The 26,494-nt window shown below is 40.2% G+C and overlaps 1 long non-coding RNA gene across 2 annotated transcripts; it reads left to right on the forward strand.

Annotated features, from left to right (window-relative positions):
* Positions 1 to 812: 812 nt before the first annotated feature.
* Positions 813 to 3,400, forward strand: LOC120723264. Of its 2 annotated transcripts, none has more exons than XR_005693699.1 (3): positions 813 to 1,372; positions 1,507 to 1,592; positions 3,193 to 3,400. It is a non-coding gene; the product is annotated as an uncharacterized LOC120723264 (long non-coding RNA). The 2 variants fall into 2 exon arrangements; XR_005693698.1 differs by having other exon boundaries at positions 1,510 to 1,592.
* Positions 3,401 to 26,494: the final 23,094 nt, after the last annotated feature.

The following is a 26,494-nucleotide window of genomic DNA, read 5'->3' on the forward strand; positions in this document are numbered from 1 at the left end:
GAAGTTTTTAGTTAGCTAAGTGTTCCGTATGCCATCGCTGACATAATGGGCCCATGTAGGAATGACATTTATTTTCTTTCTAACAGGTTATTATTCCCCTAACTCCCATTGTCTTTGTTCATTACTATGTGAAGATGTATTGCCCTCTAGACCTAGTTGCCATAGCTTAGGCCTTGGTGACGCTTAACCACAAGGTAGGACTAATTGTGATTAAAAGGCATGTCCATGATGGCGTTGAGACATCAGAAACATCAAGAAGTGATTTAAAATGTTCTAAGACAAATAAATGTTTTATTATGTAAAATCTTTTGGCAACCAAGTCATTTAATTTAATCTGCTGACCAAGCAGAAGCAGGAACCAGCACAGAGATGTCCTTGGCAGATCCCTGCCAACCCATAGCAGAAGACCCCTTCTATACTATAATCCAGTGGGTTAGACCAGGGACAGGGATTACTTGTGTGCTGTGTTCACACAATAGATATATAAATCTGGGATTGGTAAAATTGACAACTTCATACAAGGAATATTTATACTTCATACCACTCACCAGGGGCGGAGCGTGGGGGTGGCTTACTGGGCTTAAGCCCGGGTTGTTTTGTCAGAAGCCCGGGGTCTTTTGGGGTGTAATTTTTTCATAGTTAGATGCCTGGCTGACAACTGTATAAAACAAAAAGTACACACAATATTCGAAGCACATAGTGCACACTGTGGGAATTTACGACTGTGCGTGAATACCCCCTGATATTGGTATGATCCGAGCTCAGGCACTAAGCGACTGAGCGAGAGGGCGGGGCAGTTTCTGTTCTGTTTCTCTCCATCAGATGCACGGTCCAATAGACCTATTTACAGCTTAGTCCAGGGGGACACTCAACCACAAGGTAAGACTCAGTGTGATTAAAAGTCATTTAATAGTGACACTAAGATTAAGGAAAAAAAAGGAAATATCACCTAGTATTTGAAACAATCTAAGGTAAATAAGTGTTTTATTACATAAAAAATGGGCTTCAAACTAATGTAATTTTATTATAGAACAACATATTCAAGATTTCCCTAAAACCTTAAATTAAAACCACTGAATATAGAGGTTAGCAATCCTTGGTCATTGTCACTGATATTACTTTGGTCCTCTATTCTTTCACTCTCACTGTTTCTCTCCATCAGATGCACGGTCCAATAGACCTATTTACAGCTTAGCCCAGGGTGAAACTCAGCCACAAAGTAAGACTCATTGTGATTAAAAGCCATAATGTTATTATGGTTACCTATCTTTTCACTCCCACTGTTTCTTTCGGTTTTATTGTATTAGATGAAGGTGAACTGTCTGCTAGAAGCTTTTATACAGTTTAGCCCAGGGTGACACTCAGCCACAAGGTGAGACTCATTGTGATTGAAAGCCATTTAATAGTGATGCTTAGATTAAGCAACAGCAGAAACATCACCTAACAAGTGTTTTATTATATAGAAATATGGGTTACCAACTAATTTATTTCCATCTATTATCAAAGAAGAATCAGAACCCACCACAAAAATCCTCTCACCAGGTATAAACCAGCCAATAGCAGAGGATCCCTTTTATTCTCCAATCCAGACGGTAAGACTGGGGGCAGTTATGCCTTACGTGTTGCATTCAGATAATATGTGATGAAGATGAATAAATGGGTTTCATAGTGTAGACACTCCAATGCTAACTCCAGTGTTATAATATAGATATACAGTGGTGTGAATAAGTGTTGGCCCCATCCTGATTTCCTAGTGTTTTGTATTTTCATAATAACATGTTTCAGATTATCAAACACATTTTAGTAACATACAAAGATAACTCAAGTAAATACAAAATGCGGTTTTTAATTAACGATTACATTGATTGAGGGAGAAAAGTTATACAAACCTGGTCCTGTGTGAAAAAAATGATTGCCCTTTTTGTTAAATCAGGAATTAACTGTGATTAATCACATTGTTCGGAAAGCTTGGAAAGCTGTTTCACTAACAGTACTCAGGCCTGATTACTGGCAGAGCTGTTGAATCAAGAAATCACTTAAACAGAACCTGTCTGACAAAGTGAATCTGCTTAAAATATGTCAAAAAAAACAATATCACCATCATCTAAAGAAACACCTGAGAAACAATGTCACTGAAATCTATCAGTCTGGAAAGGTAACAAAGCCATTTCTAATGCTTTGGCACGCTAATGAACCACGGAGAGAGCCATTGTACACAAATGGAAAAAACCTGGAACAGTGGTGAATCTTCCCAGGAGTTACTGGTCTACCAAAATTACTTCAAGAGCACATCAACGAATCATCCAGGAAGTCACAAAAGAACTCAAAGAACAACATTAAAGAACCACAGGCCTCGTGTTTCAGTTAAGGTCGGAGTTCATGATTCAACAATAAGAAAGAGACTGGGCATAAATGATGGAAGAATTCAAGGAGAAGACCACTTCTGAACAAAAAGAACATATGTCTCACATTTGCCAAAAACATCTTCAAGACTTTTAGGAAAATATTCGTGGACTGACAAAACAAAAGTTAATTTTTTTGGAAGGTTTCAGTCACATGACATCTGTAATAAAACCTACAGCATTTCAGAAAAGAAACATCATAGCAACTGTAAAATATGGTGGTAGTAGTGTGATGGTCTGGGCTGTTTTCCTGTCTCAGGACCTCTACCAAAACATCCTGAAGGAGAATGTCTGGTCATCTGTTCGTGACCTCCAGCAAAGCAGACTTGCGTTTTACAGCCGGACAATGGTCCAAAAAACACTAGCAAGTCCAAATGAAGATTTTGGAGTGGCCCAGTCAAAGTCCTGACCTCAATACTGACCTAAACTGAGTTGCTGTTGCATGACCTTAAAAAGGCGCAATGTAGGTTTGGATTGTTTTCATCCTTAAAATGAACACCTGTATTTAGGAACAGCATTTTGTGTTTACTTGTGTTATCTAGCTCTAATATTTAAATTTCTTTGATCTGAAACATTCAGGTGTAACAAAAATACAAAAAAAACCAACTCAAAAATCTGGAAGAGTGCAAACACTTTTCACATCACTGTATATAGTGTATTTACCTATTCCCAAACTTGTGTTAAATAATGCTGCCATGAAATAATACGTATGTAGAAAAGAAACCTTGATACAGTACAGAGTACAAGAAAAATATACTTGTTTTTTTTTTTATTCCATTCTATCTTGCAGGTTGCAGAGTGATCTGATTGAAGACATAATCACATCTCAGTGAGAGATTTTGTAATTGAAGATTTTTCATTTGGTTTTGGTTTCTACATTTATAAATCGTGATAACTTTTGTCTAGTTAGTTAGACACAGCTGGCTGCAAGACCCACATGGTTATAAGTAGATATGAGGCTGAATGCTAATAAAGGCACCTGGATGCTAATAAAAGCACCTGACTTGACCTGTCTGTTGTCTTCTATGTGTATGAATGCTGTTTACAAGAAAAGAGTCATTACAGCTTGTAACGCACACACTCACTGTGGTCAACCACTAATCTAAAACTGTTGCATTACATTTTTTCCCCAAACAGACGCATCACCTTCTGGGTGAGCCTAACAAGCTTGTCTCTAACTGAAATATGGTCTAGTACAAGATAAAACACAGTGTTGTACAAAAAAAACTTTACAACAAATGATTCATTGAATTTAAACAGGATTTGCGTTTACATGACGCACCCATCCCTCATTGCAGTTAGACCTGGTGACTCACTTAAACAGAACTCATCTGATGAAGTGAAATACGCTAAAAGATCTCAACAAGCAGTAATAGACAAGGAAAAAAAAGTAGGACACTCAAAGCAACAAAGTCATTGACATCAAAATAAAGATTTTGGAGTGGTCTAGTCAAACTCTGGATCTAAGCAAACAAGAGTGGGCCAATTTCTTTTTTGCATAGGGCCAGGTAAGTTTGGATATTTCCATTAATAATCTAATCATCTTTTAAAAACTACATTTTTGTACTTACTTTGGTTATTTTTGTGTTTTTCAGATTCACCACAGCCCTACCATAATGTTTACCTCATCTTGCAGACTGTGTTCATCAAGATGATGGTGGCTCTGCTGCTGCTGATGGGTCTACTTCACTATGGGAAAGTTGGAGCTACAACAACTAACTCATGTTCAACATCATGTAATTGTAACTGTCATTAAATCAAAGATGGCGGTGTGCTTTGATGCAGTGGTTTTCTGCTCTTCACGTTCGGTGCTTTGTTTTCTATATTTTCTACATGTACAGTGGCTTGCAAAAGTGTTCGCCCCCCTTGAATTTTTCCACATTTTGTCATATTACAGCCACAAACACGAATCAATTTTATTGGAATTCCACGTGAAAGACCAACACAAAGTGGTGTACATGTGAGAAGTGGAACGGAAATCATACATGATTCCAAACACTTTTTACAAATAAATAACTGCAAAGTGGGGTGTGGGTAATTATTCAGCCCCCTGAGTCAATACTTTGTAGAACCACCTTTTGCTGCAATTACAGCTGCCAGTCTTTTAGGGTCTGTCTCTACCAGCTTTGCACATCTAGAGACTGCAATTCTTGCCCATTCTTCTTTGCAAAACAGCTCCAGCTCAGTCAGATTAGATGGACAGTGTTTGTGAACAGCAGTTTTCAGATCTTGCCACAGATTCTCGATTGCAAAGACGCTTACACACATGGATAATGGTTAGAATAAGTCTCTGGGTCAGAGAGTCCCAAACATGATATTCTAAACCCAACTTTGAATCACTAGAAGAAAAATGGATAATAGTATTCGATATCAAGGCTAGGCAGAGAGGTGTTTTCCTTTTCTGTCTCTTACAGAGAAAGACGAAGACACCAGATGAGGTCATGGAAATATGAGGATGCTTCGCAGCAGACACCAAGACTGCCACATCCGTGCAGTAGGAGGATAGTTGCTATAATCTATGCTTTTGTCTCCACTATATAATGTTGTTGCAGCGCACTTGAGCGTTGTCCTTTTTATGAAGCATTGCTGCCGATTCACACAGAGGTCACCAGCACTGTGTAAACTTATAATTTCAACTGCCAATGCAAACGAAATCTTTTTTAAATGACAGATCTTTCTCCTGAGATTCCTTCCAAAAAAGTCTGAAGCTTAAATCTCCAACCTGATTGCCTCAATCAGCTTCAGGTGAGGGAGGCTGTAGGCCCTGCCCATGGGTGGATACCAGGGAGGTCCAGACCTTCAATGGAATTTTACAGCCACACACCCAGACCATGACACTTATGTGTGTTTAATTGATTTTCTTTTATTCTGTGTTCCCTTCCTCCTTTTTCAATTTCTTGTATTAGTCTATGCATGTTTGTGTGTCTCCATATGAAGTCTGTTTACTTTTTTGTCCGTGTCAAGCTCTTGTGTTGTAGTCAGTCTGGGTTTCCTGTTTTATTTATCCATCATTCCATTTCAGCTGTGTTCAGGTGTTTTCTCTCATCCCTGAGCTCATTTGTGCATTTAAGTTTTCAGTTTTCCTTTGTTCATCGACGCATTGTGATCTGTCCTAACCCAGGCTGTGTGCTCTCTCCTAGTATTAGTGTTCTTAGTTTCTATCAGTTGATGGCTGAGTTTTGTGCTTCAGCAAGCTGCTATTTACATTTAGTCTGCATTTGGTTCTTCCCTCTAGAACCACACAGCGCTTCCATGTGTCAGGTGTAAGGGAGCGGATGCTGTTGGCCCCTACCCCACCACCCACCCACCCTTACATGCATCGTAACCAGACATTTCTATGTTTAATTTAAAAGCAGATCCTGACGACACAATCGTTGTTTTGGATAACTAAACTAAAAAAACTAAACTAAAAAGTACAAAATAGCTTTGTGGCTGTCTCTCCCTCTCTCTTTCTCTCTCTCTCTCACACACACACACGTATATGTTGTATATATGTACATGTTGGGTATTCATATCTTTTGGGGACATCTAGTTGGCATTATGCTTTCCCTAGCCCCTTACCTTAAAGTTAACCAAAACCCAATTCTAACCCTATCACTAAAACCACATTTTGAGTCTCAAAAATGCCTTCAAACTTAGCTGAAGAAAAGGTTTACAGTTCAACATACTCCATGTTTTATTGTCTTGGCTTGTGTAGAATTAACATGTTCATGTGGCATTTGAAAATTTTCCTTGTTCCTGTATGCATATTAAGTTAATTGGTGATTCTCACTCTGTGTTTTAGCTTCATTGAACACACAGAGAGAAAGAAAATCAGTAAAAGATGTCCACTGTGAGCGACCATCTTTGAACAGAGGCGGGGGTTTACGACACCAACTCTCTGCCATCTATAATCCAGTTTTGAGATCCCTTCCCAGACGCCTTAACGCCCACTCACATCCTGGGCCATCTGATCTCAGGAATTCGCATGATAAGGTGGGGCCAGGTTTCACCATGAACTCACCCGAAAACTCTGGCTGATTGGGACCCACACCCAGTTTCACACCTTGGCTCAGGCGATTAGAGGATCATCAGGGGGTCCTTTTGTCCCTCTGTGGGGGGATACTCCCACTAGGTTTATATCTGGGACTCTCCACCATTTGACCTTAGAACTGAAGAAGCTTCTCGGATGAGAGGTGAAACGTCTTCAAATAACTTAAAGAAGTCCAGACGCTTTTCTTTGCAAGCTCCTTTGACTATAGAAATTGGTGTTTTTCAAAAATAAAACTATGAAGACACTCAAAATAAATTTCCTGTGGTGGGAAACTAGTTGTGCAACTTTTTTGTATTTACAGTTTTGAGGGATAAGCCTCTTAAATTTCTCTAACTAGAAATATATGTTAAAAAACAAAATGATTTTCAATTTTTTTGTAGTTTATTGCACTTTTTTGCAATTTATGTAATTACTATGCACTTAATGCATGCATATTATTAAAATTTAGGCTGTAATGGTTGTATTGATGTATAGCAACTTGAAATGCTCCCAAAAATGGCACTACAACATGTAAAAATATAATATAAGCTCTGGCGGACTTGGTTCTATGGTAGGTCTAAAGGGTTAAATGTCCATCTGGTCAAGCCAAATGACCTATGAAATGTCTCTAACCTCTAAATAGCCCTGTAGATGATCCACTTCCCAGTAGAATAGCCCATCTTGTCACAAGAACCCCTTCTGTTATTTGTCAATAAGCGCATCCTTTAATGTTTTTCTTTCTTTCTTTCTTTCTTCCTTTTGTTTTGTTTTTTATTTATTTTAAGAGCAATGGGGTTAATGTCAACTTACCAATAACAAGCTCCATGCCAGATTAGGCACCAATTTCAGGAACAAGGCAGCTGTATGTTCCTGCATCAGAGACTTGCACTTTGGAGAGTTTCAATGAAATGTCACCACATTTCAGTGTGTTGACAGACAGTGATGTTCTTCTGGAGTATAAAGTATTCTGAGTCAGGAGCTCCGCATCGTCCCGCTTTAAGTGGACAAATCTTGGTTTAAGGTCACGTCTAGACCATTCCACCGTCACGTCAAGAGCATCCCTAGCTGGTTCTAGCTGGCGTGGTAAAATGATTGTCATCACCTGTCATTGCAATCAATGGCTGAGTTAGACCAATCAAATTTAAAGGTAACCAATTTGTTCAGCTGTTAGCATTAATAAGGTCTATTTCCCTGTTGGAAAAGCTGTCTTTGAGTCTGTTTGTCCAAGACCTCATCAACCTGAATCTCCTGCCAGACAGTTGTTGCGTGCACACCAGTCTGACAGCCTGTGAACCTCAGTTCTGTATCGTATCTCATCACCCCCAGGGACGAGCCTGGGTGGGTACTGACACAGTCGTGTATTTACAGTGTGTACAGTAAGGGACTTAGTGGAAAGCTGGTATTAAGGCTGAAGGATAAGGAAGAGGAGGACCCACTCTCTGTACAAGGTCAGAGAAAATGTCTCTGGTCCAGCAGCAGGTGGTAAAAGGAAGTCTGATATCTAGCAGTTTTTACTATGAGTTTGCCTGGGAGTATCATATTAAAAGCTGAGCTAAGTACACCAAGAGTAACCTAGCGTAACGCCCCTGTTATTCATGTGGGAGATAGTGGTGTGGACCATTGTTTACAATGGCGTCTTCAGTTGATCTGTTAGCTCTGTATGTGAACTTAGAGCAACTGGTCAGTAGTTGTTGAGGCTGCCAATGTTGTTCCATCTAGGGAGTGGGACAATTTTGGCCTTCTTCAGGCATGGCAGGATGCAGGACTAGGACAATGAAACTTTTAAGATCTTAGTGAAGACCCCAGCCAGCGGTCTGCACATTCTTTTAGGACCCTCCCAGTCACCCCATCTGGAATGGTGGCCTTCCGGGGATTCATGCCCTCAGTGTGCACCTCACCTCATATTCTAGTCAACGTGGTATTGCAAGGCTTGTAGTTGGTTAGGTGCTGATGTAGCAGATTTCAAATGGTTGACTGCGTTGTGACGACAGACACAGACTGCTGGAAACTGGATTTATTTCTAAAAGACAAAGTGCAGCAGCAAAATCAGTGTCACACAGCAACAGCAGGCCTCTTCTCATCCCAGTGTGGAGTCCATGCAGCTCTGCTTACAATATATAAAAGGAAAATACCAATCTATCAAAAAAACGGTGTGGATTCTCCCAACAGCCACTTTAAAGTCCAATGTTATAGTGGGGTAAAAACAGAGACAAATATGAAGCCACTAATAATAACTTGTAATTTAAATCCCCACTAAGATGGATCAATTACACAATACATATTCAAACAACTTTAACTTTTCCCAACATGGCTGAAAATACTATCAGTGTGCAGCCTCAGGTCATGAACTCATTATACACTTACACATACCTAAAAGACAAAGTGCAGCAGCAAAATCAGTGTCACACAGCAACAGCAGGCCTCTCCTCATCCCTGTTTAGCACAAGTAAGGACCACATAAAGGGTGGTTGTGTAACAGATAAAACGCAGTTCCAATTACTATTTTTCTCGTTCAAAGCAATCCAAAACACTTTGGAGCTTTTTAGCCATAAGAACTAATACTTAGCAAAGACAAATACACCAAATTTAAACGTATAATTTAGTACAGGGAGAGGAGCTACAGAAAGTATGCCTCACCAGTGTGGAGTCCATGCAGCTCTGGCTGGGAAACCCCACACACGCAACATGTTTACAAGTGGCGTCACACTGATTAATTCCCCACTTCAACAGTGACACGTGGAACCTTAGTTTTACATAAATTAAATTTACACAATAAAAATAAATAAACTATATACAATACAGTTTTGAGAATGTTCACACTCAGTATATTATATCTCAGCTACACTGAAGTGATCTCCAATATTCCTCTTGTGCACTGCCTTGGCATCTCTTTCAGATCAGATCTGGCTGCACTGTAATATATATCGTTACCAGATGTGAAATCAGCGTCATGTTGCTTTCAGATCTGGACCTCTTAGTCATCCAAGATCTCTGATTAGAATACACCCAGAGAAGTCTGTCCACAGTTGAAACCGTAGACACAGAAGTTTATGTATGAGAGCACAGAAGTTGTGTGCTCTTCGAGGTCCTGGTGATCAAATTCACTCCAGTCTGTGTTTTCAAAAACAGTCCTGCAGCTGATGTGATACATCTTGTGGCAAGGTTTTTAACAGTCATTATGGCTGGTGGGGGGCATTCCTGCTGACAGGAGTCTACGCAGGGATCAGTGGCATGGACATGTGGCATGACAAACCTAGTGTGGCAGAGGGGTTGCTCTGTAGCCTTTTTGGATGTTGTTTCTAGGCTTCTTAAGTATGTTTTTTCTCCCTTCTGTTTTCCCCCTTGTTGTTAAATCTTGACAATACTGACCTTAGGTAAGCATGGTTAAGTCCCCAGCTATCATGTGCACTGTGTTCAGGATAGGAGATCAGCTGACTGCTTATGCCCTTGTGCAGCTCTTCCCATAGCTGATGGGTAGCATTAGCATTCGGGTCAAGTTACATATACAGCCGGGGTCCCCAATCCCAGTCCACGAGGTGCCGGTGTCCCTGCAGGTTATAGATGTGTCCTTGATCCACACAGCTGATTTAAATGAATAAATTAACTTCTCAACATGTCTTGACGTTCCTTCAGAAGCCTGGTAATGAAACTAATCATGTGATCAGGTGTGTTTGATCCCAGGGTGAGATCTTAAAACCTGCAGGGGATACGGCCCTCGTGGACTTGGGATTGGGGACTCCTGATATACAGCCATTACCATGACGAACAGTAAACTTGTGAGGTCTGTAGATGGGTTCTGAATTTCACAGTCAAATTGATTATAGATGCATAAACCCCCTCCTTGTCTTTGGCCATTCCCGTCATAATGGTGGACCATATGACATGCTAACTCAATAGACAAGTCCAGAAATTGATGGTTGCAGCCAAGTCTCCAATGGGCAGTATAATGCTGCTGTCCTGTACACACTTGTTGGCTGCAGTCTGCAATATCAGTTTGTTGATTTTGTTTTTGTATATGGATTTAACATTGGAGAAGAAAATGCTCAAAACCTGTGGCTTAAACTGTGGTTTGCTTAGCCATGGTAGTGGGCCCACCCTACAGCTTTAAAATCAATCAGAAGCCAAAGTTATGGTCCCTCAGAATTAAATGGCTCATTTTCTAAAAGTGTGTTTTCTAAAAGGCAGAAAGATCCAATGTACCTGAGTGTGTGGGGTAATTCTTCAAAAAATATTTAAAAAACCCCAACCATTTTAGGCATATATATATAAAGGTCAATCACTTCTGCCGTTCAATACCTTAAGAAATTTAAACAAACATTTTGTTGTCAAATGCTCTAAATGGCAACATCCCTGGCAATGAGCTCATTAAAAGTTGTATCACCTTTTACTGTTTCACTTCAGCAGCATCTTTATATAAGGTCCATATGTTAGTTCCTGGGTTTTCTGGAGTGTTTTGTCTTACTGAAGCGGTTTTATGCAATAAAATCCCAAAATAAATTAGAAGAGTTTAAAATATACTTACTTTTACTATGTTCCAGCCTCAGCAACTTGTCCCAGAAACATCTTCTGTAATATTTACATCTCTGAAGAAATCTCACAAGTTTTATCTTTATTTTGACACCAAGATTATTTACATGGAGTTTGTTTATAGCAGACAAATACTCTGTTTTTTGGGTGTTCTTTTCAAGCAGGAAGCTCAGTTTAACAGCTATTTATTTCTGCGGAAGATATTTGAAAGGTTAACATGTAAACATAAAATAAAATGATGCTTTTTTCTGAATCAGTTTCCCCATCCTGGGCCATCTGATCTCAGAATTCGCATGATAAGTGGGGCCAGGTTTCACCATGAACTCACCCGAACCTCTGGCTGATTGGGACCCACACCCAGTTTCACACCTTGGCTCAGGCGATTAGAGGTCATCAGGGGGTCCTTTTGTCCCTCTGTGGGGGGGATACTCCACCTAGGTTTATATTGGGACTCTCCACCATTTGACCTTAGAACTGAAGAAGCTCTCGGATGAGAGGTGAAACGTCTTCAAATAACTTAAAGAAGTCCAGACGCTTTTCTTTGCAAGCTCCTTGACTATAGAAATTGGTGTTTTTCAAAAATAAAACTATGAAGACACTCAAAATAAATTTCCTGTGGTGGGCAAACTAGTTGTGCAACTTTTTTGTATTTACAGTTTTGAGGGATAAGCCTCTTAAATTTCTTTAACTAGAATATATGTTAAAAAAACAAAAATGATTTTCAATTTTTTGTAGTTTATTGCACTTTTTTGCAATTTATGTATTACTATGCACTTATGCGCAATTATTAAATTTAGGCTGTAATGGTTGTATTGTGTATAGCAACTTGAAATGCTCCCAAAAGGGCACTACAACATGTAAAAATATAAATAAAGCTCTGGCGGACTTGGTTCTATGGTAGGTTTTAAAGGGTTAAATGTCCCATCTGGTCAAGCCAAATGACCTATGAAATGTCTCTAACTCTAATAGCCCTGTAGATGATCCACTTCCCAGTGAATAAGCCCTCTTGTCACAAACCCTTCTGTTATTGTCAATAAGCGCATCCTTTAATGTTTTTCTTTCTTTCTTTCTTTCTTCCTTTTGTTTTGTTTTTTATTTATTTAAGAGCAAATGGGGTTAATGTCAACTTACCAATAACAGCTCCATGCCAGATTAGGCACCAATTTCAGGAACAAGGCAGCTGTTGTTCCTGCATCAGAGACTTGCACTTTGGAGAGTTTCAATGAAATGTCACCACATTTCAGTGTTTGACAGACAGTGATGTTCTTCTGAGTATAAGTATTCTGATCAGGAGCTCCGCATCGTCCCGCTTTAGTGGACAATCTTGGTTTAAGGTCCCGTCTAGACCTTCCACCGTCACGTCAAGGCATCCCTAGCTGGTTCTAGCTGGCGTGGTAAATATTGTCATCACCTGTCATTTGCAATCATGGCTGAGTTAGACCAATCAAATTTAAAGGTAACCAATTTGTTCAGCTGTAGCATTAATAAGGTCTATTTCCCTGTTGGAAAAGCTGTCTTTGGTCTGTTTGTCCAAGACCTCATCAACCTGATCTCCTGCCAGACAGTTGTTGCGTGCACACCAGTCTGACAGCCTGTGAACCTCAGTTCTGTCGTATCTCTCACCCCCAGGACGAGCCTGGGTGGTACTGACACAGTCGTGTTTTACAGTGTGTACAGTAAGGGACTTAGTGGAAAGCTGGTTTAAGGCTGAAGGATAAGGAGAGGAGGACCCACTCTCTGGACAAGGTCAGAGAAAATGTCTCTGGTCCAGCAGCAGGTGGTAAAAGGAAGTCTGTATCTAGGCAGTTTTACTATGGTTTGCCTGGAGTATCATATTAAAAGCTGAGCTAAGTACACCAAGAGTAACCTAGCGTAACGCCCCTGTTTCCCATGTGGGAGATGTGGGTGTGGACCATTGTTACAATGGCGTCTTCAGTTGATCTGTTAGCTCTGTATGTGAACTTAGAGCAACTGGTCAGTAGTTGTTGAGGCTGCCAATGTGTCCCATCTAGGGATGGGACATTTTGGCCTTCTTCAGGCATGGCAGGATGCAGGACTAGGACAATGAAACTTTTAAGATCTTAGTGAGACCCCAGCCAGCAGGTCTGCACCTTCTTTTAGGACCCTCCCAGTCACCCCATCTGGAATGGTGGCCTTCCTGGGTTCACTGCCCTCAGTGGCACCTCACCTCATTTCTAGTCAACGTGGTATTGCAAGGCTTGTAGTTGGTTAGGTGCTGATGTAGCAGATTTCAAATGGTTGACTGCGTTGTGACGACAGACACAGACTGGCTGGAAACTGGATTTATTTCTAAAAGACAAAGTGCAGCGCAACAATCAGTGTCACACAGCCAACAGCAGGCCTCTTCTCATCCCCAGTGTGGGTCCATGCAGCTCTGCTTACAATATATAAAAGAAAATACAATTATCAAAAAAACGGTGTGGATTCTCCCCAACAGCCACTTTAAAGTCATGTTATAGTTGGGTGTAAAACAGAGACAATATGAAGCCACTATACTAACTTTGTAATATTTAAATCCCCCTAAGATGGATCACGATTTTGGAGTGGTCTAGTCAAACTCTGGATCTAAGCAAACAAGAGTGGGCCAATTTCTTTTTTGCATAGGGCCAGGTAAGTTTGGATATTTCCATTAATAATCTAATCATCTTTTAAAAACTACATTTTTGTACTTACTTTGGTTATTTTTGTGTTTTTCAGATTCACCACAGCCCTACCATAATGTTTACCTCATCTTGCAGACTGTGTTCATCAAGATGATGGTGGCTCTGCTGCTGCTGATGGGTCTACTTCACTATGGGAAAGTTGGAGCTACAACAACTAACTCATGTTCAACATCATGTAATTGTAACTGTCATTAAATCAAAGATGGCGGTGTGCTTTGATGCAGTGGTTTTCTGCTCTTCACGTTCGGTGCTTTGTTTTCTATATTTTCTACATACAGTGGCTTGCAAAAGTGTTCGGCCCCCTTGAATTTTTCCACATTTTGTCATATTACAGCCACAAACATGAAATCAATTTTATTGGAATTCCACGTGAAAGACCAATACAAAGTGGTGTACATGTGAGAAGTGGAACGAAATCATACATGATTCCAAACACTTTTTACAAATAAATAACTGCAAAGTGGGGTGTGCGTAATTATTCAGCCCCCTGAGTCAATACTTTGTAGAACCACCTTTTGCTGCAATTGCAGCTGCCAGTCTTTTAGGGTATGTCTCTACCAGCTTTGCACATCTAGAGACTGAAATTCTTGCCCATTCTTCTTTGCAAAACAACTCCAGCTCAGTCAGATTAGATGGACAGTGTTTGTGAACAGCAGTTTTCAGATCTTGCCACAGATTCTCGATTGCAAAGACGCGTACCACATGGAATTATGGTTAGAATAGTCTCTGGGTCAGAGAGTCCCAGACATGATATTCTAAAACCCAACTTGAATCACTAGAAGAAAAATGGATATAGTATTCGATATAGCAAGGCTAGGCAGAGAGGTGTTTTTCCTTTTCTGTCTCTTACAGAGAAAGACGAAGACACCAGATGATGTCATTGGAAATATGAGGATGCTTCGCAGCAGACACCAAGACTGCCACATCCGTGCAGTAGGAGGATAGTTGCTATAATCTATGCTTTTGTCTCACTATATAATGTTGTGCAGCGCACTTGAGCGTTGTCCTTTTTATGAAGCTGCTGCCGATTCACACAGAGGTCACCAGCACTGTGTAAACTTATAATTTCAACTGCCAATGCAAACGAAATCTTTTTAAATGACAGATCTTTCTCCTGAGATTCCTTCCAAAAAAGTCTGAAGCTTAAATCTCCAACCTGATTGCCTCAATCAGCTTCAGGTGAGGGAGGCTGTAGGCCCTGCCCATGGGTGGATACCAGGGAGGTCCAGACCTTCAATGGAATTTTACCAGCCACACACCCAGACCATGACACTTATGTGTGTTTAATTGATTTTCTTTTATTCTGTGTTCCCTTCCTCCTTTTTCAATTTCTTGTATTTAGTCTATGCATGTTTGTTGTGTCTCCATATGAAGTCTGTTTACTTTTTTGTCCGTGTCAAGCTCTTGTGTTGTAGTCAGTCTGGGTTTCCTGTTTTATTTATCCATCATTCCATTCAGCTGTGTTCAGGTGTTTTCTCTCATCCCTGAGCTCATTTGTGCATTTAAGTTTTCAGTTTTCCTTTGTTCATCGACGCATTTGTGATCTGTCCTAACCCAGGCTGTGTGCTCTCTCCTAGTATTAGTGTTCTTAGTTTCTATCAGTTGATGGCTGAGTTTTGTGCTTCAGCAAGCTGCTATTTACATTTAGTCTGCATTTGGTTCTTCCCTCTAGAAACCACACAGCGCTTCCATGTGTCAGGTGGTAGGGAGCGGATGCTGTTGGCCCCCTACCCACCACCCACCCACCCTTACATGCATCGTAACCAGACATTTCTATGTTTAATTTAAAAGCAGATCCTGACGACACAATCGTTGTTTTGGATAACTAAACTAAAAAAACTAAACTAAAAAGTACAAATAGCTTTGTGGCTGTCTCCTCCCTCTCTCTTTCTCTCTCTCTCTCACACACACACACGTATATGTTGTATATATGTACATGTTGGGTATTCATATCTTTTGGGGACATCTAGTTGGCATTATGCTTTCCCTAGCCCCTTACCTTAAAGTTACCAAAACCCAATTCTAACCCTATCACTAAAACCACATTTTGAGTCTCAAAAATGCCTTCAAACTTAGCTGAAGAAAAGGTTTACAGTTTCAACATACTCCATGTTTTATTGTCTTGGCTTGTGTAGAATTAACATGTTCATGTGGCATTTGAAAATTTTCCTTGTTCCTGTATGCATATTAAGTTAATTGGTGATTCTCACTCTGTGTTTTAGCTTCATTGAACACACAGAGAGAAAGAAAATCAGTAAAAGATGTCCACTGTGAGCGACCATCTTTGAACAGAGGCGGGGTTTACGACACCAACTCTCTGCCATCTATAATCCAGTTTTGAGATCCCTTCCCAGACGCCTTAACGCCCACTCACATCCTGGGCCATCTGATCTCAGGAATTCGCATGATAAGGTGGGGCCAGGTTTCACCATGAACTCACCCGAAACTCTGGCTGATTGGGACCCACACCCAGTTTCACACCTTGGCTCAGGCGATTAGAGGATCATCAGGGGGTCCTTTTGTCCCTCTGTGGGGGGATACTCCCACTAGGTTTATATCTGGGACTCTCCACCATTTGACCTTAGAACTGAAGAAGCTTCTCGGATGAGAGGTGAAACGTCTTCAAATAACTTAAAGAAGTCCAGACGCTTTTCTTTGCAAGCTCCTTTGACTATAGAAATTGGTGTTTTTCAAAAATAAAACTATGAAGACACTCAAAATAAATTTCCTGTGGTGGGAAACTAGTTTGTGCAACTTTTTTGTATTTACAGTTTTGAGGGATAAGCCTCTTAAATTTCTCTAACTAGAAATATATGTTAAAAAACAAAAATGATTTTCAATTTTTTTGTAGTTTATTGCACTTTTTTGCAATTTATGTAATTACTATGCACTTAATGCATGCATATTATTAAAATTTAGGCTGTAATGGTTGTATTGATGTATAGCAACTTGAAATGCTCCCAAAAATGGCACTACAACATGTAAAAATATAATATAAGCTCTGGCGGACTTGGTTCTATGGTAGGTCTTAAAGGGTTAAATGTCCATCTGGTCAAGCCAAATGACCTATGAAATGTCTCTAACTCTAAATAGCCCTGTAGATGATCCACTTCCCAGTAGAATAGCCCTCTTGTCACAAGAACCCTTCTGTTATTTGTCAATAAGCGCATCCTTTAATGTTTTTCTTTCTTTCTTTCTTTCTTCCTTTTGTTTTGTTTTTTATTTATTTTAAGAGCAAATGGGGTTAATGTCAACTTACCAATAACAAGCTCCATGCCAGATTAGGCACCAATTTCAGGAACAAGGCAGCTGTATGTTCCTGCATCAGAGACTTGCACTTTGGAGAGTTTCAATGAAATGTCACCACATTTCAGTGTGTTGACAGACAGTGATGTTCTTCTGGAGTATAAAGTATTCTGAGTCAGGAGCTCCGCATCGTCCCGCTTTAAGTGGACAAATCTTGGTTTAAGGTCACGTCTAGACCATTCCACCGTCACGTCAAGAGCATCCCTAGCTGGTTCTAGCTGGCGTGGTAAAATGATGTCATCACCTGTCATTGCAATCAATGGCTGAGTTAGACCAATCAAATTTAAAGGTAACCAATTTGTTCAGCTGTTAGCATTAATAAGGTCTATTTCCCTGTTGGAAAAGCTGTCTTTGAGTCTGTTTGTCCAAGACCTCATCAACCTGAATCTCCTGCCAGACAGTTGTTGCGTGCACACCAGTCTGACAGCCTGTGAACCTCAGTTCTGTATCGTATCTCATCACCCCCAGGGACGAGCCTGGGTGGGTACTGACACAGTCGTGTATTTACAGTGTGTACAGTAAGGGACTTAGTGGAAAGCTGGTATTAAGGCTGAAGGATAAGGAAAGAGGAGGACCCACTCTCTGTACAAGGTCAGAGAAAATGTCTCTGGTCCAGCAGCAGGTGGTAAAAGGAAGTCTGATATCTAGCAGTTTTACTATGAGTTTGCCTGGGAGTATCATATTAAAAGCTGAGCTAAGTACACCAAGAGTAACCTAGCGTAACGCCCCTGTTATTCCATGTGGGAGATAGTGGTGTGGACCATTGTTACAATGGCGTCTTCAGTTGATCTGTTAGCTCTGTATGTGAACTTAGAGCAACTGGTCAGTAGTTGTTGAGGCTGCCAATGTTGTTCCATCTAGGGAGTGGGACAATTTTGGCCTTCTTCAGGCATGGCAGGATGCAGGACTAGGACAATGAAACTTTTAAGATCTTAGTGAAGACCCCAGCCAGCAGGTCTGCACATTCTTTTAGGACCCTCCCAGTCACCCCATCTGGAATGGTGGCCTTCCTGGGATTCACTGCCCTCAGTGTGCACCTCACCTCATATTCTAGTCAACGTGGTATTGCAAGGCTTGTAGTTGGTTAGGTGCTGATGTAGCAGATTTCAAATGGTTGACTGCGTTGTGACGACAGACACAGACTGGCTGGAAACTGGATTTATTTCTAAAAGACAAAGTGCAGCAGCAAAATCAGTGTCACACAGCAACAGCAGGCCTCTTCTCATCCCAGTGTGGAGTCCATGCAGCTCTGCTTACAATATATAAAAGAAAATACAATCTATCAAAAAAACGGTGTGGATTCTCCCAACAGCCACTTTAAAGTCAAATGTTATAGTGGGGTAAAACAGAGACAAATATGAAGCCACTAATAATAACTTGTAATATTTAAATCCCCACTAAGATGGATCAATTACACAATACATATTCAAACAACTTTAACTTTTCCCAACATGGCTGAAAATACTATTCAGTGTGCAGCCTCAGGTCATGAACTCATTATACACTTACACATACCTAAAAGACAAAGTGCAGCAGCAAAATCAGTGTCACACAGCAACAGCAGGCCTCTCCTCATCCCTGTTTAGCACAAGTAAGGACCACATAAAGGGTGGTGTAACAGATAAAACGCAGTTCCAATTACTATTTTTCTCGTTCAAAGCAATCCAAAACACTTTGGGAGCTTTTAGCCATAAGAACTAATACTTAGCAAAGACAAATACACCAAATTTAAACGTATAATTTAGTACAGGGAGAGGAGCTACAGAAAGTATGCCTCACCAGTGTGGAGTCCATGCAGCTCTGGCTGGGAAACCCCACACACGCAACATGTTTACAAGTGGCGTCACACTGATTAATTCCCCACTTCAACAGTGACACGTGGAACCTTAGTTTTACATAAATTAAATTTACACAATAAAAAATAAATAAACTATATACAATACAGTTTTGAGAATGTTCACACTCAGTATATTATATCTCAGCTACACTGAAGTGATCTCCAATATTCCTCTTGTGCACTGCCTTGGCATCTCTTTTCAGATCAGATCTGGCTGCACTGTAATATATATCGTTACCAGATGTGAAATCAGCGTCATGTTGCTTTCAGATCTGGACCTCTTTAGTCATCCAAGATCTCTGATTAGAATACACCCAGAGAAGTCTGTCCACAGTGAAACCGTAGACACAGAAGTTTATGTATGAGAGCACAGAAGTTGTGTGCTCTTCGAGGTCCTGGTGATCAAATTCACTCCAGTCTGTGTTTTCAAAACAGTCCTGCAGCTGATGTGATACATCTTGTGGCAAGGTTTTTAACAGTCATTATGGCTGGTGGGGGGCATTCCTGCTGACAGGAGTCTACGCAGGGATCAGTGGCATGGACATGTGGCATGACAAACCTAGTTGTGGCAGAGGGGTTGCTCTGTAGCCTTTTTGGATGTTGTTCTAGGCTTTATTAAGTATGTTTTTCTCCCTTCTGTTTTCCCCCTTGTTGTAAATCTTGACAATACTGACCTTAGGTAAGCATGGTTAAAGTCCCCAGCTATCATGTGCACTGTGTCAGGATAGGAGATCAGCTGACTGCTTATTGCCTTGTGCAGCTCTTCCATAGCTGAGGTAGCATTAGCATCGGGTAGTACATATACAGCCGGGGTCCCCAATCCCAGTCCACGAGGGCCGGTGTCCCTGCAGGTTATAGATGTGTCCTTGATCCAACACAGCTGATTTAAATGAATAAATTAACTTCTCAACATGTCTTGACGTTCTTCAGAAGCCTGGTAATGAACTAATCATGTGATTCAGGTGTGTTGACCCAGGGTGAGATCTAAAACCTGCAGGGATACCGGCCCTCGTGGACTGGGATTGGGGACTCCTGATATACAGCCATTACCATGACGACAGTAAACTTGTGAGGTATGTAGATGGGTCTGCATTTCACAGTCAAATTGATATAGATGCATAAACCCCCTCCTTTGTCTTTGGCCATTCCCGTCATAATGGTGGACCATATGACATGCTAACTCAATAGACAAGTCCAGAATTGATGGTTGCAGCCAAGTCTCCATGGGCAGTATAATGCTGCTGTCCTGTACACACTTGTTGGCTGCAGTCTGCAATATCAGTTTGTTGATTTTGTTTTTGTCTATGGATTTAACATTGGAGAAGAAAATGCTCAAAACCTGTGGCTTAAACCTGTGGTTGCTTAGCCATGGTAGTGGGCCCACCCTACAGCCTTTTAAAATCAATCAGAAGCCAAAGTTATGGTCCCTCAGAATTAAATGGCTATTTTCTAAAAGTGTGTTTTCTAAAAGGCAGAAAGATCCAATGTACCTGAGTGTGTGGGTAATTCTTCAAAAAATATTTAAAAAACCCCAACCATTTTAGGCATATATATATAAAGGTCAATCACTTCTGCCGTTCAATACCTAAGAAATTTAAACAAACATTTTGTGTCAAAATGCTCTAAATGGCAACATCCCTGGCAATGAGCTCATTAAAAGTTGTATCACCTTTTACTGTTTCACTTCAGCAGCATCTTTATATAATGTCCATATGTTAGTTCCTGGTTTTCTGGAGTTTTTTGTCTACTGAAGCGGTTTTATGCAATAAAATCCCAAAATAAATTAGAAGAGTTTAAAATATACTTACTTTTACTATGTTCCAGCCTCAGCAACATTGTCCCAGAAACATCTTCTGTAATATTTACATCTCTGAAGAAATCTCACAAGTTTTATCTTTATTTTGACACCAAGATTATTTACATGGAGTTTGTTATAGCAGACAAATACTCTGTTCTTTTTGGGTGTTTCATTTTCAAGCAGGAAGCTCAGTTTAACAGCTATTTATTTCTGCGGAAGATATTTGAAAGGTTAACATGTAAACATAAAATAATAATGATGCTTTTTCTGAATCAGTTTCCATGAAATATTTCTATTTATGGTGCAAAGTACAAAGATTTTGGAATAAATCATGGAATGAATAAAGAGGTCTGTCAGCTACAGTGGGGCAAAAAAGTATTTAGTCAGCCACCGATTGTGCAAGTTCCCCCACCTAAAATGATGACAGAGGTCAGTAATTTGCACCAGAGGTACACTTCAACTGTGAGAGACAGAATGTGAAAAAAAAATTCATGAATCCACATGGTAGGATTTGTAAAGAATTTATTCGTAAATCAGGGTGGAAAATAAGTATTTGGTCAATAACAAAAATACAACTCAATACTTTGTAACATAACCTTTGTTGGCAATAACAGAGGTCAAACGTTTACTATAGGTCTTTACCAGGTTTGCACACACAGTAGCTGGTATTTTGGCCCATTCCTCCATGCAGATCTTCTCGAGAGCAGTGATGTTTTGGGGCTGTCGCCGAGCAACACGGACTTTCAACTCCCGCCACAGATTTTCTATGGGGTTGAGGTCTGGAGACTGGCTAGGCCACTCCAGGACTTTCAAATGCTTCTTACGGAGCCACTCCTTTGTTGCCCGGGCGGTGTGTTTTGGATCATTGTCATGTTGGAAGACCCAGCCTCGTTTCATCTTCAAAGTTCTCACTGATGGAAGGAGGTTTTGGCTCAAAATCTCACGATACATGGCCCCATTCATTCTGTCCTTAACACGGATCAGTCGTCCTGTCCCCTTGGCAGAAAAACAGCCCCATAGCATGATGTTTCCACCCCCATGCTTCACAGTAGGTATGGTGTTCTTGGGATGCAACTCAGTATTCTTCTTCCTCCAAACACGACAAGTTGAGTTTATACCAAAAAGTTCTACTTTGGTTTCATCTGACCACATGACATTCTCCCAATCCTCTGCTGTATCATCCATGTGCTCTCTGGCAAACTTCAGACGGGCCTGGACATGCACTGGCTTCAGCAGCGGAACACGTCTGGCACTGCGGGATTTGATTCCCTGCCGTTGTAGTGTGTTACTGATGGTGACCTTTGTTACTTTGGTCCCAGCTCTCTGCAGGTCATTCACCAGGTCCCCCCGTGTGGTTCTGGGATCTTTGCTCACCGTTCTCATGATCATTTTGACCCCACGGGATGAGATCTTGCGTGGAGCCCCAGATCGAGGGAGATTATCAGTGGTCTTGTATGTCTTCCATTTTCTGATGATTGCTCCCACAGTTGATTTTTTTCACACCAAGCTGCTTGCCTATTGTAGATTCACTCTTCCCAGTCTGGTGCAGGTCTACAATACTTTTCCTGGTGTCCTTCGAAAGCTCTTTGGTCTTGGCCATGGCGGAGTTTCGGAGTCTGACTGTTTGAGGCTGTGGACAGGTGTCTTTTATACAGATGATGAGTTCAAACAGGTGCCATTCATACAGGTAACGAGTGGGGGACAGAAAAGCGTCTTACAGAAGACGTTACAGGTCTGTGAGAGCCAGAGATTTTCCTTGTTTGAGGTGACCAAATACTTATTTTCCACCCTAATTTACGAATAAATTCTTTACAAATCCTACCATGTGAATTCATGGATTTTTTTTTCACATTCTGTCTCTCACAGTTGAAGTGTACCTCTGGTGCAAATTACTGACCTCTGTCATCATTTTAAGTGGGGGAACTTGCACAATCGGTGGCTGACTAAATACTTTTTTGCCCCACTGTAGATACATTGTCTGATTTTCTTATACAAAGTTTTTTTTAATAAAAGTGAAAATTATAAGCTAATTGACTTGAACTAAGGAATTCTCTATACGCCTACTCATGTGTATATAAAATGAAAAACAAAAACTAACAAAACAAAAAAACGTTGGTTTTTTTCCGTTTATTTCTCTAATCTTCATAGAGGCTGGCACAGTGGATGCATGCAGAATAACATATGCTGCTGTAAGAGAGAAGGGGGGTATTTACTGACCAACAGAAGCACAAAATTACTTCTGTAAAAAGGATTGCTTTTGTTTTCTTATATGGTGTTGTCTGTAGCTTTGTTAGATGTGTATATATTATTTATAAATGTAAAGATGTGAGTGACAACTTGAGTTTCTAAAACTTATGCGTCAAATAAAATCCACATATAATATGACTTTAAAGCTCCTCTTTTAGACACGTACTGTATCTCATACAGCTCAAACTGCCACATGTGTAGTTACATGTGGCAGGAAGTACAGTAATTTGATCTAAAATAAATACGTGTTTTTTATTATGTAAAAACTTCTGGCTACCAACTTTTTTTTTCATCTGTTGTTGAAGCAGAAGCAGGAACCAGCAGAGAGATGTCCTCAGGAAGTCCTTGTCAACCCATCTCAGTGGATCCTTTCTATTCTGTAATACAGTAGGTAAGACTGGGGACAGGGATGCCTCATGAGCTGCATTCACAAATCTGCGATGAATAATAGAGATCGATAAGTTTGGGATTGGTAAATTAGACAACGTCATACATGGCATATGGATACTTTGTAATATGTATCACTCACTCCTGGATTTGGTATGTAAAAATGCTAATTTCACTACATAGAATAAGAAAAACTTTTTTATATCTAACATGCTCCTTGTGTGCTTTCTGCACCATTATAGTAATTTTATTTTCTATTCTTTAAAAAAAATGTCTACACTTATTTTGTGTGTCTTACAGGTTGCAGAGAGAAAGCTGTCTAAAGACATAATTACATCTATGTGAGAATGAAAACAAAGAAGTAACCCAGTTTTATCACGTATTGTTTTTGTTATTAAGCACATCGTACATTGTCATCTGGGTTTGGTGTACATGTCTATAAACTGTTATAGGTTTTCTTTTTTCCGTCAGATACAGCTAGTTGCCATTCCCGCATGGTTATAAATACATATATAGACTGAACCAAACACATACACCTGCCTCTTATTTAGAAGTTGAACTTTAACCAACTTGTTTGATCTTCTTTCTGTTTTTACACATGCATGAATGCTGTTACAATAAAAGAGCTTCTTCAGTTTTCAAAGACACCCACTGTGGTCACCTGCTAATGTCAAAGGGTCACATTACTTTTTTTTCCAATACAGATTCACTGAGTTTGTTTTCAGAAATAACATATAACTGCAAAGTTTGATACTGAGAATGACTTTAACTGACTTTAAGTGTGGTCTAGTACACAGACAACATAAGAGGTGTTTTATTTCATGCTGGAGCTTCACTTCAATAAAGCTGAATTTCTACTTTACGTTTGGACAGACTGTGTGAAAAGCCGAAATCAGGAGCTGAGTGAGGGAGGAAGTGTTCAACTCCTATGGGCTTGGCCTCAATAGGTTATAGTAGGTGATATTTCGAGAGGCTAAATAATGAGTTATTTCAGCAGAATTTCCTCTCCCAGTGTAATAAACCAGTTTACACAGTGTTACATGAGAATATTTTTGAACAAAGAGAGATCATTAGAAAGAAATTAACATGATTTATTGATGTACAAAATTTAGATATGTACAGGATATAGACAGAGGTATTTGGCCGTTAGACTCAGATGGTCCGCGGAATGGATCCTCAGCACTTGAGATATTAGAGAAGGACCCCAAAGAAAAGAAAAGCTATCTTACCATGGCAAGAGTTCTGACCTACAGGGAATGGAGCATATGAATGTAAGCAGTAATGCATGGCAAAAGCAAGACATAACATGCATAAGCACTGTGTCATGTGAGAAACCAAGGAAAAGCAGCAGAATCGAGAACGAGGCTCGTAGGCTGACGGAGGCCAGAAAGGTGCAGAAAAATTGAAAAAAGATGTGGAGCTAAAGGAAAGAAGTAGAGCCTTCATAGGCTTGGAGGTGATGAATCACAGCAGAGCAACAGTGTCAGCAATAAGGCTTAGAGGTGGCAAGGAGCCAGGAGAGAAGAAGAAAATTGCAAAGGATGAAAACTGACGACTCAACAGAAAGCAGAGGCCTGCAAAAAGACTGGTAAAGGAACAAGCGAGAGAAGACCCTGCATTAAGGCTCAGTCTACTGTAGGCCAGGAAAGAGCACAGAGACCATAATTAGGCAGAGTAAGAAGGAAGACTTTCATACCACCACCAGCTATATGCCGACTTGTCAAGAGTTTAGACTTGTGTCACGTAGAAACAGGCTGAACCACAGATCACGAAAACATGATTTAAGCAAGCACATGGATACAGGGTGATGCAGAATTGAAACAGATACAAAAATAAAAGGCCGCTGATGACCTGCAGTCCATTTGAAGACAAGAAGGAGGAAAGTAGTTTATAATTGTAGGCTGTTATCAGTGTTGGGGAGTCTAATACATCTAATACTAGTCTAATACTAAATACAAAATATGAGTAACTGTATCCTGTTACAATTACCGTTTAAAAAGGTGATATTCATAATACAGTTACTTGAAAGAAAGAAATTTATTACACGGCGGTCTTTTCCTGTTTCATATGTTAGGCTATGCCCTCTCTATTTTTGGTAATTCCACGCTGGTGGAAACACAAACAAAACACACATTAAGAGGCTCTAACGTCTGTGTCTCAATCTCGCGGCCCATGTCACTTCTAATTGCGGCCCACATAATGACGTGAAGAAATATTTTTAAAAATTATTATTCAAAAAATGATTTAATATGAAGGCAATAGGCAGAGTGTTACAGGCATAGCCCTAAAGAATGTAGCCTCATGGGCAGTTTAGTCCGTGCTGCAGGGAGAATGGACTGCCATACCTATTATGTGTCTGTGAGCGTGAGGGAGGGAGAAAAAGGAGAGTGGAAAAGTACGAGTTGTCACCGAGCAGAAACGGGAGCTGGAAGCATGTAAATATAATAACAACCACTGCAGCCAAGAAGAGTGCCTGACGAGCCCAGTTGTAAGTAAACTAAATGACTCGACTGTACACTGTGTTCGTGTTTTCCTCAGAAACAATAAGTTCAGTTGGAGCAGGATTTCAACGTCTCTCGCTAGCAAAGTTGACCCAGACAACAAAGTAACGCTAGTTTTCAGCTAAGAGCCCAAAACGAAACCTGACGTATTAGCCAGAGGTCCCTTTACTACGGTTCGGAGCCGCGGACCTGTTTTATATACGCGCGGAATAGTTTTCTATAAAAGATCACTGCAAAAAGTGCAGCCTTACCTAATGTCCACCCTACTGTTACTCATTTTATATTAAGATTTAAAAATCGAGTTCATATTGGTATGGTGAGTAACCTTCAATAATAGTAATAAATCACACAGCAATAGTACATTAATGTAGTTGTAAAAAGCATGATAATATATTAAGTATTCCAAGGTATTCAGAATACGTTACTCTCATTGAGTAACGTAACGGAATCCGTTACAAAATACATTTTGGGACACGTATTCTGTAATCTGTAGTGGAATACATTTTAAAAGTAACCTTCCCAACACTGGGTGTTATCTTATAATATTAAGCCTCTTAGGGTGACTTGAAATGAAGTTTGTAAAGCTGTTGGACACCACCTACCAACCTATTTAGTGATGAAATATCACCATGAAACAGCATAGATAGAGATTTACTAGTTCTTAATGCAGGCCCTTTTCAAAGATCCACCTTTAGTTCACGATCAGTGAACAATGGAAAGTGTTACTGTATTGAGTCCAGGGTAATGCTGCTATAATGACATGAAATATAGGGATGCATGTATTTCCAATTTC

The sequence above is a fragment of the Simochromis diagramma genome, unplaced genomic scaffold, assembly GCF_900408965.1.
Source record: "Simochromis diagramma unplaced genomic scaffold, fSimDia1.1 OVJJ01000676.1, whole genome shotgun sequence".
NCBI classification, from domain to species: domain Eukaryota; kingdom Metazoa; phylum Chordata; class Actinopteri; order Cichliformes; family Cichlidae; genus Simochromis; species Simochromis diagramma.